General features: G+C 47.5%; 1 protein-coding gene across 8 annotated transcripts in view; it reads right to left on the reverse strand.

The window, feature by feature from the left end:
- The window catches only part of Mapk4 (mitogen-activated protein kinase 4), a 137,294-nt gene that overhangs the window by 70,551 nt on the left and 52,481 nt on the right, over nt 1-14,262 (reverse strand). The gene's annotated exons all lie outside the window — the stretch shown is intronic.

Below are 14,262 nucleotides of genomic sequence, written 5' to 3' on the forward strand. Positions count from 1 at the left end.
AATTAACTATTGGTAACAGGTGACCCCTACTCTGGAAGAGTTGATATGCCAATAAGAGGGATTAGCCAAATAGAAGGCAGGGTGTGGCCCATGCCACTCATCAAGGGATGACATAATGTAGGGAATTTCAGAGAACCTAAGCCTACGTGTGTCCAGGTACCCTGTCCAAGTCACCACAAAGGACCGTGTCAGGTTTCTGGCTCCTAGAATGGACTCCACCTGTCCTTGGCCCATTCTGAGAGCACACATCTCTGAGTTTTCCTTAAGAGCAAAAACCAGAACAGAACTTGGTGAAAAATAACAGCCCCAACTCCCCTCCACTCCCCCACCCCCGACCCCCCAGCCAAACGCGTCATCCCCATGCCAGGTGTTCATACCCCACCCTCCTCGGGAACAGAGCCAAGCACTGCTCCAAACACCCCGCTCTTCTCTGCCACAGGCTGACAGTAAGGGAGGGGCCGGCACTCATCACAGTAATTAGAGAGAAATAGAGCACCTGGAAATGGGAAACATCTGGCTAAGAACAGCAGTTATGTACCTAGAACAGAGAAAAGGGCACATCTGTCTAAGAACGGCAATGACCTGGGGGGGAAAATGAATCCGGAACTTCATCCACCACCACTGTTGTTAACTTGCTTCCTGACCAGCTCCCTGGAATTCCTCCTAACGCTCCACCCACTTATAAAAAAGCCCCACTCCCACCCCGCCCCACCCACACCCCCTAAACAAGGTTAACTGTTTTCTTTATACATACTGAGGAGACAGAGCTGGCTGTCTGAAAGAATCCTTGGCTCACATTTCTCCACAGTGATCAGAGGTTAAGATCCAGTTCCCACATCCCTGACCTCAACCCTTCTGAAGAGATCATAGCGGAGGATCAGACGCCTCAAGGACTTTAGGGTAAAATGTAAGGAATTTACTTTTATCCCCAGTGTGAGGCTGGCTACTCAAGGCACCTGAGTTGTAAAGCCAAGGTGTTCCGGTGAGATTAGCAGACAACAGCATTGCATGTCCAAGTGGCTTGGGCTGGAGAGCTACTGAGCAGGAGCCCCAGACAAGAATCAAGCCCTCAGTATTGCCAAGTATATCACTAATTCCTAGAACACACTTTGAGCCAACATTATGTATGTGTTTTGAAGCAGAACCATAGGACCCAACAGACCCTCTGGCCACACAGTTTAGGGACCATGGTATTTTAGCCAAGGTCAGCATGCCCTGGTAGGAATGGCCGTTCCTTCTCCCAAGGTCTCTGTTCCTAAGGGACAGATCAAGGTAGATGGGTAATACTTTTCCCTAAAGATTCCCAGGGAAGATACTGTCCCAGTGCCTCTAAGGAACCTCTAGATTCTAGAAGGATTTGTTTCCTTTTGTCCTCTCTTATATCTTAAACTCTTCCTTCATCAGAGTAGAGATATTTGGGAGCACGGGTACTGACACATCCATGTCCTTTTGGTCCAGAGACTCAAATGTAGACCTGTAACCTTTGTTGAGGCTTTTTAAAAAATCACTCCATCCAACCAATAGATCATCATCATCATATCATCATCACCACCATCATTGTAATAATCAAAATTAAAAAAAAAAAGTGTACTAGACACAGTGGTACATAGAAGGTACTAAACTAGACTCAAAGTCTATCCTTAATGTCCTTAAAGTCCAGAGATGCTTGAAGTAACTCATAAATACCCACAGTGAGAGACAGAATAAGACAGACCAGCAAAGAGAACGAGAAGAAAGGTTGAGGGTCCTCCAAGGGCAAAGGAGACACAGAAACGACTCAGGAAAAGAAAGATTGGAAAAACCTGTCTGGACAGGCAAGGATGACATTTTCATTGGGCCCCAGAGTATAGGCTTTTTTTCAAGACAGGGTTTCTCTGTGTAGCCTTGACTGTCCTAGAACTAGCTCTGTAGACCAGCCTCAAACTTGAAGATTCACATGCCTCTGCCTCCTGAGCCCTGGGATTAAAGGCGTGTGACACCACCACCCAGTTTAGAATGTAGATTCAAACAAACACAGAAAAATTCCTGATCTAACTATTTGGAAATCAAGCAACAATGGCAAGAAGAAGAAAGAACTAAAGAGAAAAAAAGCCCAAGTGCCCTTTTCCTACAAGCATCCCACACAGCCTACTCCCTCCTTAGACACTGAGTTCCAACTGGAACCACAGACTCTGTAGCAGTACGACTGGAGTCTTGCTCTCAACCTTTAGTAGCATGAGAGGTTGGAGAAGACACCATGGCCTATAGACCCAGTAGTAAAGACTTTCTCAGATGCTATCACACACACACACACACCGGTCTCCAAGTTCATGGCATGCAGAGCACGTGGCTCTCTTCTTGCTGATGAGAGCTCTGTGATATTCCGTCCTACTGGGCTGAGATAGGAATCCACCAGCAAGCACATTCTATTCAAAGGCTTTCTCCACACTTGGGTTCTGCGTGCCTTCCTTGTTCGTCTCCCTGGGAAGAATACCGTGTGGGTCAACAGTTCTCTGCTTTCACTAGGACGCACTGTCCAGCTGGAGATTTCTAAAAGAATAATAACTCAAGGGACATCAGAAGACAGAGTCTGGATACATATGCTGCAAATAAAACATGCAAGCATTGACACAAAACAGTGTCACAGAGGCAGCTCTGAGACTCACGCTGTGAGAGGCCTGGGACACCAGAAGACAGGTTTGAATGTGTACAGTTGAAGTAAAGGAAGCTGAAGCTAAAAAACTCAACTTCGTTATTCTTTTTAATCACTTATATGGGTGATCCTTGTTGGAAGTTGTGTTCTATAAAGCCACAGTGAGCAACGAATTAGGGAATACTCACCCAATGTTCTTATGGGAGACACACTGCTGCTCACACCAAAGCCCGAGGACACTTAGATAAGTCGCCTCTTCCTTTTTCTGTTTCTCATGAACACAGACAGTACAAGGTTCTGGTCTGGTCGAAGGTATGTGTACATGAGAGGGCGCACGCAGTAAAGAAGATGCCACAGTGCCGCTCTATGATATGGTTAAGGTTTTTATTGTAGATATGAGAGAATAGCAGAGACATCTGGAAGATTCCAGAGCAGAGCGAAAGAGGTAGCTGACCATGGCCAGGGAAGCAGGAGAGAGGGAGAGGGAAAAGGAGAGGAAGAGGGAGGGGGGAGGAGAGGAAGAGAAAAGAGGAGGGAGGAAAAGGGGGACGAAGAAGGGAGGAAGAGGGAGGGGGAGAGGGAACAAATGGGCCTGGGAGGTGAGAAGCCAGTACTAGGTGGAGATTTAGAGATACATAAGAGGTGTTTGCGATACTGAGGGGGCCTGGAGGCCAGCATGGGCTTTTGCAACCACAGGTAGCCATTTGTCCTTTCTGCCAGATGTTAACGTAAAGGACTCCTTTTGACAGATGGAACTAGGGTCACAAGTTCTCAAGGAATATTAGCTTTTACCTACCTGCCAGAAACACTAGAGTCTAGCTCAAGCTCTTATCTAGATATATGGAGTGCCTTTTGGAGTTTGGGGAATGGAGTGTCCCTGGAAGTCTGTGACACCACAGACTTCAGCGACACACAAAGTGGCCTTCACTCATCTAGAAACAGTAGAGAGCACACTTCAGCGCTGTATTCAAGGGCTGTGCCAACATTCAAAATTAATAAAAATAGCACAAGACGTAGCACTAAGTAAACCATGATATCACTTGTTTCCAATAAGAGTCAAAGCAAAGGAGAGCGTCCACTTGTCTGCCTTCTGCTGAGCGATGTGCAGGCCGGCAAAGGGCACACCACCTTGACCTACCTCTAAGGAACCGCGGATAGGCTGAGAGTGTGGATCTGGGACAGGCAAAGGGGCGCATCACCATGACCTACCTCTAAGGAACTTCGGATCGACTGAGAGTGTGGGATCTGGAACAGGCAAAGGAGTGCACTACCCTGACCTACCTCTAAGGAACTGCGGACGGACCGAGAGTGTGGATCTGTGGTGGGCGAACTGGCAGGCGTGAAGCTGGGAATCACGCAGCCTCTGCACACCTTGGTCCAGAAAGGATAAAAGAAAGGCTATGGATTGAGGCTACAAAGCCAGATGGTGAGACCGACCGGTGGAAAAATCCAACGCAGAGACCACAGAAGATCAGGAAGCAGGCGGCACTATGTGATGGGGTGACGGAAGGGCACAAGTGGACAAGCAGCTGTGGGCAGGGGAGCTAGAGGTCTCACCCGCATCCCCAGGAGGACCCGGGAGAGGTTGGTCTAGACAAGGAAAGAAGATAAAACAGCTTTGCTCCATTGTAAATGAAGCAGTCCGGGATCAAGGTGAGCTTAAGCCCCTGAGGGGTGGGCCTGTTCTATAACACATTCCATCAAACCTGGGAACTCTGAAAGCTTCCTCTTGGCATAGTCTTACAGTCAGTATTAACATTACTAAGACAGACATTTAATGTGTGGAGGCACTCTTACAGGCCTAAAGTGCTCAGCTGTGGAGGGCGTGATCACTATGCTGCCGTTTACAGATAAGAAATGGATGAAAAGGGCAGGACTCTCAACACTCACATGAGGCTGGCTGTCGGACTCTCAGCTCTGACTGCTGCTTGTACCTCCTGCAACTCTGCCCTGAGACAGACCTGATACATCCAACTTCTTAAGGAGGAAGTCTAGGTTAGGTTTAGGAAGGACTGGCCAATGGGCCCCTGAAGACAGGACATAAAGAACACTAGGTGGTGACAGTCATTATAGATGGACACAGAGACAGTGGTGCTCTCTGTAGATGGGCCAGGCAAAGGGGCACCCAAGAGCATGGATACCCTTTAACCTCGTGAAATTTCCAACTGTAGGGTGCTTAAACTCCTGTACATGTCCGTATACCATACACCCCTACTTATAACAGATCTGCATTGTGGATAAAATGGGCTTCAGAGAATAGCGCTCTCCTTTCCTGGGAATGCCCAAGTGAAGGTGGCACATGGGACAGGAACACAGAAGAGAAACACGAGTCCCGTGTCCGTCAGCATCACAGCCACTGCTCCTTGGCCCAGCCAGCTCTTTTACTAAACAGCGTGTTCTTGCTTTCTTGCTTGCTCTAATTAAACTCCTGGCTACTTACTCCACGACTGTCTCCCACATGAATTCTCCTCTTTGAGGAACCCAAGAATTGAAACTGGGGTTGGGGTGAAGACCAGAGGAAGCTCCAGATCTCCCTGCTACCTGAGCATCCCAGGAGCTGCAGATCCCCCTGCTACCCGAGCATCCCAGGAGCTGCAGATCCCCCTGCTACCCGAGCATCCCAGGAGCTGCAGATCCCCCTGCTACCCGAGCATCCTAGGAGCTGCAGATCTCCCTGCTACCTGAGCATCCCTGTAAGAGTTCTCATCATCCATCTGCACAGTACATGGATCACTCTGGACCACTCAGTCCTCAAATCCTACCCTGCTCTCTGCCCCCACCCCCAAGCTTCCAATCTGGGTTAGCATCAGAGGGTACCATTCATTCCCCACCCCCACACATACACAGAAGGACCAAACAGCCTGAGTGTGTCATGCGATACACCCTTGTCTGAAATTTCCAATTATTTCCGAGCAATTGTGCCCCCAGTGAACAGGGTTGATTGCCCTTATTCCCCAGTTTCCCTCTGCCATGGGTTGCTTTGGTGTTGAGGACCAGGGACAAGTCTGTGCAAGCAGCATCGACTTTGTTGAAAACTATCCATCCTAAATGAACGCGCACATTTCTATTCTGGTTATGGAGCTGACCAGCATGTGTAACTTAACCGCACTGTTGTTTGTTCAGTCTGCCTGCAGACTGTGTAAACTCCATCCTCCCGGGAGCTTTCTGCTGCCGGCTGGGAATTAGCCACACACGTCAAGCTCGTTACATGATTCTCCACGGGTTCCGTTCTCCGAATCTCCAGCCCTTGGTATGCAGCTTTTCAGCCCTCTAGTGTGTCAGTGAACTTGAGAACTTACCCTTGAGAAAGCCCAAACAGTGAGCCTCTAAGCTCACAGTGTATCTATCTACCTCCTCCAGGTATATGAGAAGGCTTAAGTCTCCAAATCCCTTTCCAAGCTGTTTCCCACATTTCTTCCTCTCCCCGGACCAATCTGGGTATAAAATAAGACGGAAAAATCAACAAATAACTGCAGGTGCCAGAGCCTCAGCTTATTAAACAAACAACTGTGTTTGAACTACTTATCTGAATTTGACATCACCGCCAAATAGATCTGAAATCGGCTGTTGGTCAGAAGAACTGTGATATAAAAATGTCTAGTGCTGTTTGTTGAATGATACATCAAAGGCCAAGGAAAAGACACGGGCAAGGGGAGAGGTTAGCAGGAAACCTCAGTTCAAGCCTTGCTGTGGCTACTAACTACAACCCAGAGCTGGATCCTACCACCCATTCTCTGAACCTTAGTCTCTTCTTCAGACAAACATATCCCAAGAATAGTGAAGAATAAAATTAAATAACACCACAGGCCCCCAAATCACTGGGTGCAAGCTTCCAGCCTTACTGTAAGATTATAGGACAATGTGCTGCACAGATCCTTGGGAACTGCCAGGACCCTGAAAAGACTTCAAGGGTTAGGCTTCCTGGGAGGTGAGATCAAACTACAGTGGAAAGCTTTTCCAGTCTCCAAGGCCTGCCAGCCCTTGGCCTCCCAAGGCGATCAGATGCTGAGCCTGGAGGCCGTGAGCAGGATGGAATTCTTCACACTTCTAATTACTTCATGGTTTGTACACATTTTGGCGGTTGCTTGAAGGCTGTTTTATTAATTCACAGATTTGCGCTGTTTTTTTTTTCTCCCCTTTTCCTTTCCCTTTCTTGCCAATTAGCTGAGCTAGCTGCAACTGGGCATCTGGGGAGAGCTACAGTGGGAACCAAGCCTCCTTCTGTCCTAGCCTCACTGTTTCAGAACGGGGCCTCAGAGAGGGCACCAGAAGTTCCCAGGAAGAACAGACAGAGAGGGGTGCTGGAGGGTGCTTGTTTCCTGGTGACTAAACCTATGCTTCCCCTACCTTAAGACAAGGTTCCCAGTTGCTTCTAGTCTGTCTAACACCAACACCCATACATTATGGATCCTGTGGGCTTGTGCCAGACCAAACACATACATACATAAAAGGCAGACTTATCCATTCCATAAAGTGTCTCCCATCCTGCATATACACATTAGGAGAGGACCCTATATGGCTGGATCTCCACTGTGACCTGTAGACAAGATGCAAATAGAAGACCTAGTGAGACGCTGCAACTGTGTCATCTCCCACATGGGATAGCCCATGCATGGGATCTGTTTCAAGTCCTGGTGCTGCCTAGGAATGAGCACTGAGTCCCCTGGCCTCTCTCTACTCTTCTAATATGGGATGCTAATATGCTCACCCTCCCTGCCAGCTCCCATTGAAGTGTCCTGAATACTGAAGAGTGCAGACTACTGTGAGTTGCTGACCGCAGGCACAGGACCATTGCAACCAGACAACTTGGTTTGAAGATAACCCTGCGACAGAGTTGAGCTCTGCTTTCTAATGAATGAGAATTGGACTCAAGGCTGGGTGTTGGCAGGAAGTGAGAGAAATGGCTGAGAGGTCCAGAGTCCAGGCCAACTCTGAAACCTATGTCGAGCAGTCAGGGAGTGTCTGTTCACTGGAACCTCATTGGGTAGTTTATCAGCTTCTTTTCTGACCCTGACTTTTGAAAGAGGTCTCAGGAGAATCCAGCTGAAGAAACAGCAGGAGCTGAAATAGAGGCCTTTGTGGAAAGGGAGAAGGAGAAGACAGAGCTGCAGGGCTAACCGCCCCTCCTTCAGTTACACATCCAGTGAGAGCAGTCATTTGTCTTGCAGATTGATGGAAGCCTGTGGTTTGGCCAGGGGCTGGTTTCCCTGTGCAGCAGTGCTCTTGGTAATTTACACCTACATGATAAATGCCCTTGTGCCGTGTTAGCAAAGATCCCAGAGGCCCAGCCCTTCAGAACATGTGGGGATCTGGATGTACAATGGAGATGATGATATATTCTGGGGACTTAGGCTTAGCTGGAGCTCCTTTGCAGGAACCTGTGAGCCTTGCCTTGCCTTGCAGGGTTTCTACCTCCCCTGAGGCATACACTTAAAGAAAGAATGGAGAAAAGCGAAGGGGAAGGGCACAAAGGAAAAATGGGTTTTATAGCCTTGATGACACTCCCTACTCCATTCCTGTAGCTCAGGACAAATACACAAGGTGCCGGGAAGCCCACTCCATCCATCCAGTCTACCTCTCTCCTAAGAGGCTTTTCTAATCATTTGGCCCACAGCACTCAGCCCTTGCTTCTGCATCCAGGGGTGGTTTATGCAGGGTAAGTCTTTTATGTGTCCATTGTCCTGGTTAGTCTGGATGCTTCTGTGAGAGTATTTTTGAATGACGTTTACAAGGAAGTTAGTGGGTTAGAAGTAAAACAGACTACCTCCCACACTCCACAATATGGGTAGGCCTCATCTAATCAGCTGAAAGGCCCCGCCTGGGCTGAACCAAAGACTTCCACTAACCAGGAGAGATTCTGCTCTACACCCTCAGGCTTCAGCTACAGCTACAGTGTCAGCTCTCCTTGGGTCTCTAGCTCTTGGCTCTGTGTGCAGGTTTAAGACATATCAGCCACCCTAATCATGTAAACTGAATCTTTACAACAAACTCCAATATGCAAATATGCTTCCTTGTGAAATACTGACTAACATAAATCCCAGCTGACATGGTCTCCTCACTTGCAAGCTCTCTTTCCAGAGGCTGGGTAGGGTCCCATCAACTGACATTTCTGCCTTAGAGTTGGCCTTGCCCACAAAAGCAATCCTGTCCTCTTGCATTCAAGTGGAAAATCACTGAAAGTCAGGCTGTGACTCTACTCCCTGCCTCTGCTGTGTTCTCTACTTGGGCTTTTGTGGGGTCTAAGGGCTTGGTTCTTGCTTGTTCTTGACTCCTGGGAGTCTTTAAGGAGGAAAAATAGGAAGGAGCTCTTGGCTCTCAAAGAACAACACGGAGGGCCAGGGTTGGGAAAGGATGGAGAAGCATAATGGAGAAGCAAAGGAGACAAGTTCTCACTCAGCACTTGCTGACCGGTAGCATTCTGGAATTCTGGTCACTGGACTTGGTCTCTGGGGGTTATCAAGGCTAGCGTCCCCTGATGTGCCTTTTTTTTTTTGGTGGAAAAACCCAGTTCATTGTGACTTGCCTCCTGTCCAGCACCAATGGTGACCTGTGCTGAGTTGGCTTAGGAAAAACACAGAACTGAATCACCAGTCAGCCCCAGGGTCCCAGTCTCTCCCTGCTGGTAGGCTGCTAGCTAGAATCCCTCCACGCTGGCCTGCTGGGACATTTACACATCAGCCAAGACAGGAGTTTATCTCCATGTGTTTTTCATCTTTTGGGTACCCAAGAGACTGAATTAGCATAAAATTCAGCGCCCCAGGCTGAGAGAGGAAATGGGCTCTTTAGCCAGGCTCCGGGTGGTGACGAAGCTGACAGCTGACTCAGCATTCTTTGACCGGGGTTTTTTTTTTGGGGGGGGGGGGCGGGGCTGGGCGCTGTCAAGGGTCCTTTTCTAAATAGGAGTTCTCTGAAGACCTAAGGCAGCCACAACTCCCAGATGTCAGTGACGAGGACTTCCAGCAAGGGTACCTCCACTCCTGGATTCCCTCAGTCCCAAAAGCCTGAATGCACACCTGCAGCACTGCCTCCTCCCCGCAACAACTAACTCCCAACTTCTCTATACAAGCCACGGGCCAGGGCAATACACATTTAGATTCACTCAGAAGACAAACATGAGGATCTATCATCCCTTGATCACATGAAAGAATTTGCCTTTGGTAAGAGAGAGAGGGAGGGCGGGAGGGAGCGAGGGAGGGAGAGAGAGAGAGAGAGAGAGAGAGAGAGAGAGAGAGAGGTTGAGAGAGAGAGAGAGAGATTGAGAGAGAGAGGTTGAGAGAGAGAGATTGTAATTGTTATTGGAGTGTGTGTGTGTAGTGTGTAATTTGTGTGTGTGTGTGTGTGTGTGTGTGTGTGTGTAGGTGCATATACATTTATGCATTCGTGTGGAGACAAGAGGTTGAGGGTGTGTCTTCTATTGCTCTCCACATTATCTTGAGACCCTGACTTATTTCTTGAGAACCTGGAGCTACCAACTGGCCAATGAGCTCCAGGTTTCTACCCTGGGGTTACCAGGGGCTGCCATACCTGGCTTTTTGTGGGCACCGGGGCTCTAAATTCAGGCTCTCACGCTTGTGTAGCCGGCACTTTACTAACTTAACTGAGTGTTTACCTTCCCCACGCCAACTGTTGCTCTTTTTAGATTACAGATTTATCATTAAAAATTTCAGGAAAGAATGGCTGGAGAGAAAATCGTTGCTCAGCCGTTAAGAGCGCTGGCTGTTCTCCGGGAAGACCTGGGTTCAGTGCCCTGCACCAACATGGTGGCTCACAACCATCTCTACTCCAGTGCCAGGGCACCCAACACTCTCTCTGGTCTCCCAAAGCACTAGGCATGCAGATGGCACACAGGTATACTCGCGAGTAAAACACCCATAAACATAAAGTTCAAAAAAAAAAAATTAAAACAGCGTTTGAAACCTTTTTTTTTTTTTTCAGAATCTAAATAAGAAGATTTTAAGTTTTCAGATAGCAAAAGAAAAAGCAAAACGCCAGGCCAGATGATGGCTTAGTGGGCAAGAATGGGCAGCGCTGAGCAAGCATGGGGAACTAAGTTCGAATCACCAGTCCCCATATAGGAAGCTGGACAAAGAGTTATGCATGCTTGTAACCCAGTACTGCAGTGGAGGGGGTGGGTCCTGAGAGCTGAGTGACCAATCAGCCTTGATGAACTAGACAGCTTCGGATTCAGTACAAGACACTGTCTTAAACCACTAAGGTGGTTGATAGCAGTGGAAGACAACTGGACTCATCGTCTGCCCCACCCTCACCCCAAAAACGTAAAAATGTTAATATTTATTAAAAAAAAACCCACAGAGTAGTCTGAAAACCCTTTCAACATTTTCTACATGTATAAGGTTTTTATAAAAGATAACAGGATCCTTCAGTACATGCTGTAATGCAAAATTTAAAAAAATAAATCTGAGAACGTGGAGCCTGTTCCATGTTCAAGTCCAGTGTCGGCACGGAGGACACCTCAACTTTCTCAGGTGTTGATTTTCTTTAAACAGCATGCTTCAACTATTTGCATAAGGTATTATTTACCACATAAATCTCTCAGAAGTCTTCATTTGACAGGTAGTTTTTGTACTTGGCTTCCACTTATACAAGCAGTGCTCGAAGCCAGTGCCCACATACTCATCCATTCACCAAATGCCAATTACATGCAGCTGTGGATTGGACCGCATTTGAATCTGTGCCCGGTGCTGTAGGCATCGGCAGTTTGACCCAATGTGGTGATGTTGGAAGGTCGCAGCCCCACTAAGGTCTGTGCGCTTACTCTCACTAAACCTCCCTATCTACAGTGTCTCATTATAAATGACAAAAAGCTGACTACTGTATCCACCTATGCTGCCCTTATCACTGTGAACCAGAGCAGCAAAGCAGCAAATAGGCCTCTGGTTCAGTGGAACTTAACGCTCTAACAAGAAGACAGCGGTAAGTAACTGGAGATAAGGCAGGCTGCACTAAGGCCCCAGAAGGCAGCAGACAGGGACAGGTGATGTGTCACCTTATCTTGGCAGAGAGATTACTTTAGGCTTCTTTGAAAAGATACAGCTTGACTAAAACCTGAAAGGTTTAAGTATAAGCCATTCATTAACCTGAGGGAGGGATAGTTAAAACAGCAAGAGCAAAAACCAGAGGCAGGAAGGTGTTTGGAATGCCCAGATAACAGGCCAGTGGAGAGGAAGCTGGCCAGCACATGGGGTGAGGTAGACCAGATAGACCAAGCAGGAGCTTGTGTGTCACTGGGAAGCGTTCTAACTCCACTCCAAACACCCTGGGAAGCCATGAACCAATCCAAGCAAACAAGCAATGTAACTTGATTTGTAGGTTTACAAATTCCCTTTGAATAATCTCTGAATGTTGATGAAGATCCCAGAGGAAGCAAAAGTAAAAACAAAGCCCAGTCCGGAGGCCACTAAGGTCTCCAGAGTGGCAACGGTGGCATTTAACGGTCAAGGACGTGACAGCCTGTAGAGAGAAGCTGTCCTGATGAGATTTGCTGATAGACCCTCTGTCCTTGGTAAAGACACGAAGACATTTAGGGACAAGTCTAGCTGAGATGAGTCTTAGTCTGTAGAAATTTTTGCATTAATCAGGACGGAGGTGTAAGACCGTGTGGTCCTGGATCTTTATGCTTCGAACCCTGAGCCCCAGCTGTGCAGGGTCAGGATTACACCCGCAACCTGAGCTTCAGTCTTCTGGGGACTTCTCTTACCCCGTGAGACTTCCTTCCACCTCTGACAAAACAAACGCAGTAATCACCCATCCTGGTTAGTTTTTATTGCCAGCATGACACTTGCCAGAGTCACCTGGGAAGAGGAAAACTCAAAATGGGATTTTTTTTTTTTGACATCAGATTGGCTTGTGACATATATGTGAAGCACTGTCTTGATTGCTAATTGATACAGGAAGGCCCAACCCACGGTGGGCAATGCCACCCCTGGGCACTGGGTGGATGTTGGGTTGTATAAGAAAACTGCTAAGCATAGGCCAAAGTGAGTGCTTTATTAAGGTTCATGATACTGCAATGAGGCATCATGACCAAAAAGCAAGATGGGGGGAATAGAAGCACAAACAGGGCAGGAACCTGGAAGCAGAAGCTGATTCAGAGTCCATGGAGGGGTCCGCTGCTTCCTGGCTTGCTTCTTTTAAAACCCAGTACCATAGCCTAGGGATGGCGCCACCTACAATGGGCTGAGCCCTCCCATATGGATCACTAATTGAGAAAATGCCTTACAGCTGGATCTCATGGAGGCATTTCCTCAAGGGAGGCTCCTTCCTCTCTCATGACTCTAGATGGGACAAAAACAGCCAACATAACTGACCCTTTATCAACTTGACATACAAACACATCACTATTAAGCCTCAACCCTTCCTTTCTTACTCATCTCCAAGGAACTTATGAAGTCCTACAGTCTTTACAAACTCAAATGCATTAAAACCCCAGTCCCTTTAAGATAACCAATTTCTTCTAAAGCCCAAAGTCTTTTAAAACTCAAAATTCTCTCAACTGTGGACTCCAGTAAAATAAAAAAAATAAACCAAATACTTTCATAGTTCAAGAGGCAATCAAAGCAAAGCAAAACAAAACTCCAAGTGTCCAGTGTCTGGGATCCACTCATGATCTTCTGAACACTTCCAAAAGGCTTGGGTCACTTCTCTAGCTCTGCCCCCTGTAGCACGCACAGCTTGTCTTCAAGGCTCTGGATAGCTACACCCCACTGCTCCTGTTGTTCTTGGGGCTCATCCCATGGTCCTGGCATCTCTAAAATGCTGGGGTCTTCTGCTGCAACTAGGCTGCACTTTCACTAACAGCTCTCATAGGTTTTCTTCATGGGGCCAAACCTCAACTTCTTTATATGACCCCTTCAGTCCTGTCCCCTCAACTAGCCTCTATTTCACCAGAGGTCACTAATCCTATCCCAGCAAGCGTGGACCAGCTGGGGAATGCATACTAGCCTTATAATCTGATAGACGAGATGTACCCTTATGGAGCCTCAGTCTCCTCATCTGGGAAATGGAGAGGACAACACTGATGTGAAGTCTGAACAGTACCGAGTACGGCGCCTTCTGATGCAACAGGCGCTTGATAACATGAAAGGCTATGATTCTTCTTTGACGGTTTTCAAGGATCCTATTTCCTAGCAAGTAGTCAGGAGACTTCTTGGCTCAAAAGAATTTGAAATAAAATTAAACAATTGTCCTATGACATCTCCCTAAATACAATGAATAATCTCCCCAAAAATGGAAGGCTCTCGAGGTATAAAATTTTTAAACAAACAGAAGCATGTGACACCCATCATAACTGATTACCACTTCTAGGGGAGAACGGGAGAGCATCAGTGAGCGATTGAGCTGATGCTGGACCACGACTTTAGGATGCAGCCACACGGCTGTGCATCCACATTTCTAAAATGGAGACCTAAGTATCTACATCTTAGGAAATCATGTTCCTCGCTCAATAAAATGCCTCCAAAGTTTGCAAGGCCCCTTCTATTGGGAAGAACAGGGTTTGAAGTCAGAAGGTCCAAGTTCTAGCCTCTTGGCTCTGCCATGTCTTAGAAAGTCACATATTCTCTCGGGTCCCCTTTTACTTTTCTGCCATGGCACTTCCAACTTTGATGATT

Source organism: Mus caroli, unplaced genomic scaffold (genome assembly GCF_978045245.1).
Source record: "Mus caroli unplaced genomic scaffold, Mus_caroli_1 scaffold_19, whole genome shotgun sequence".
Classification (NCBI taxonomy): Eukaryota; Metazoa; Chordata; class Mammalia; order Rodentia; family Muridae; genus Mus; species Mus caroli.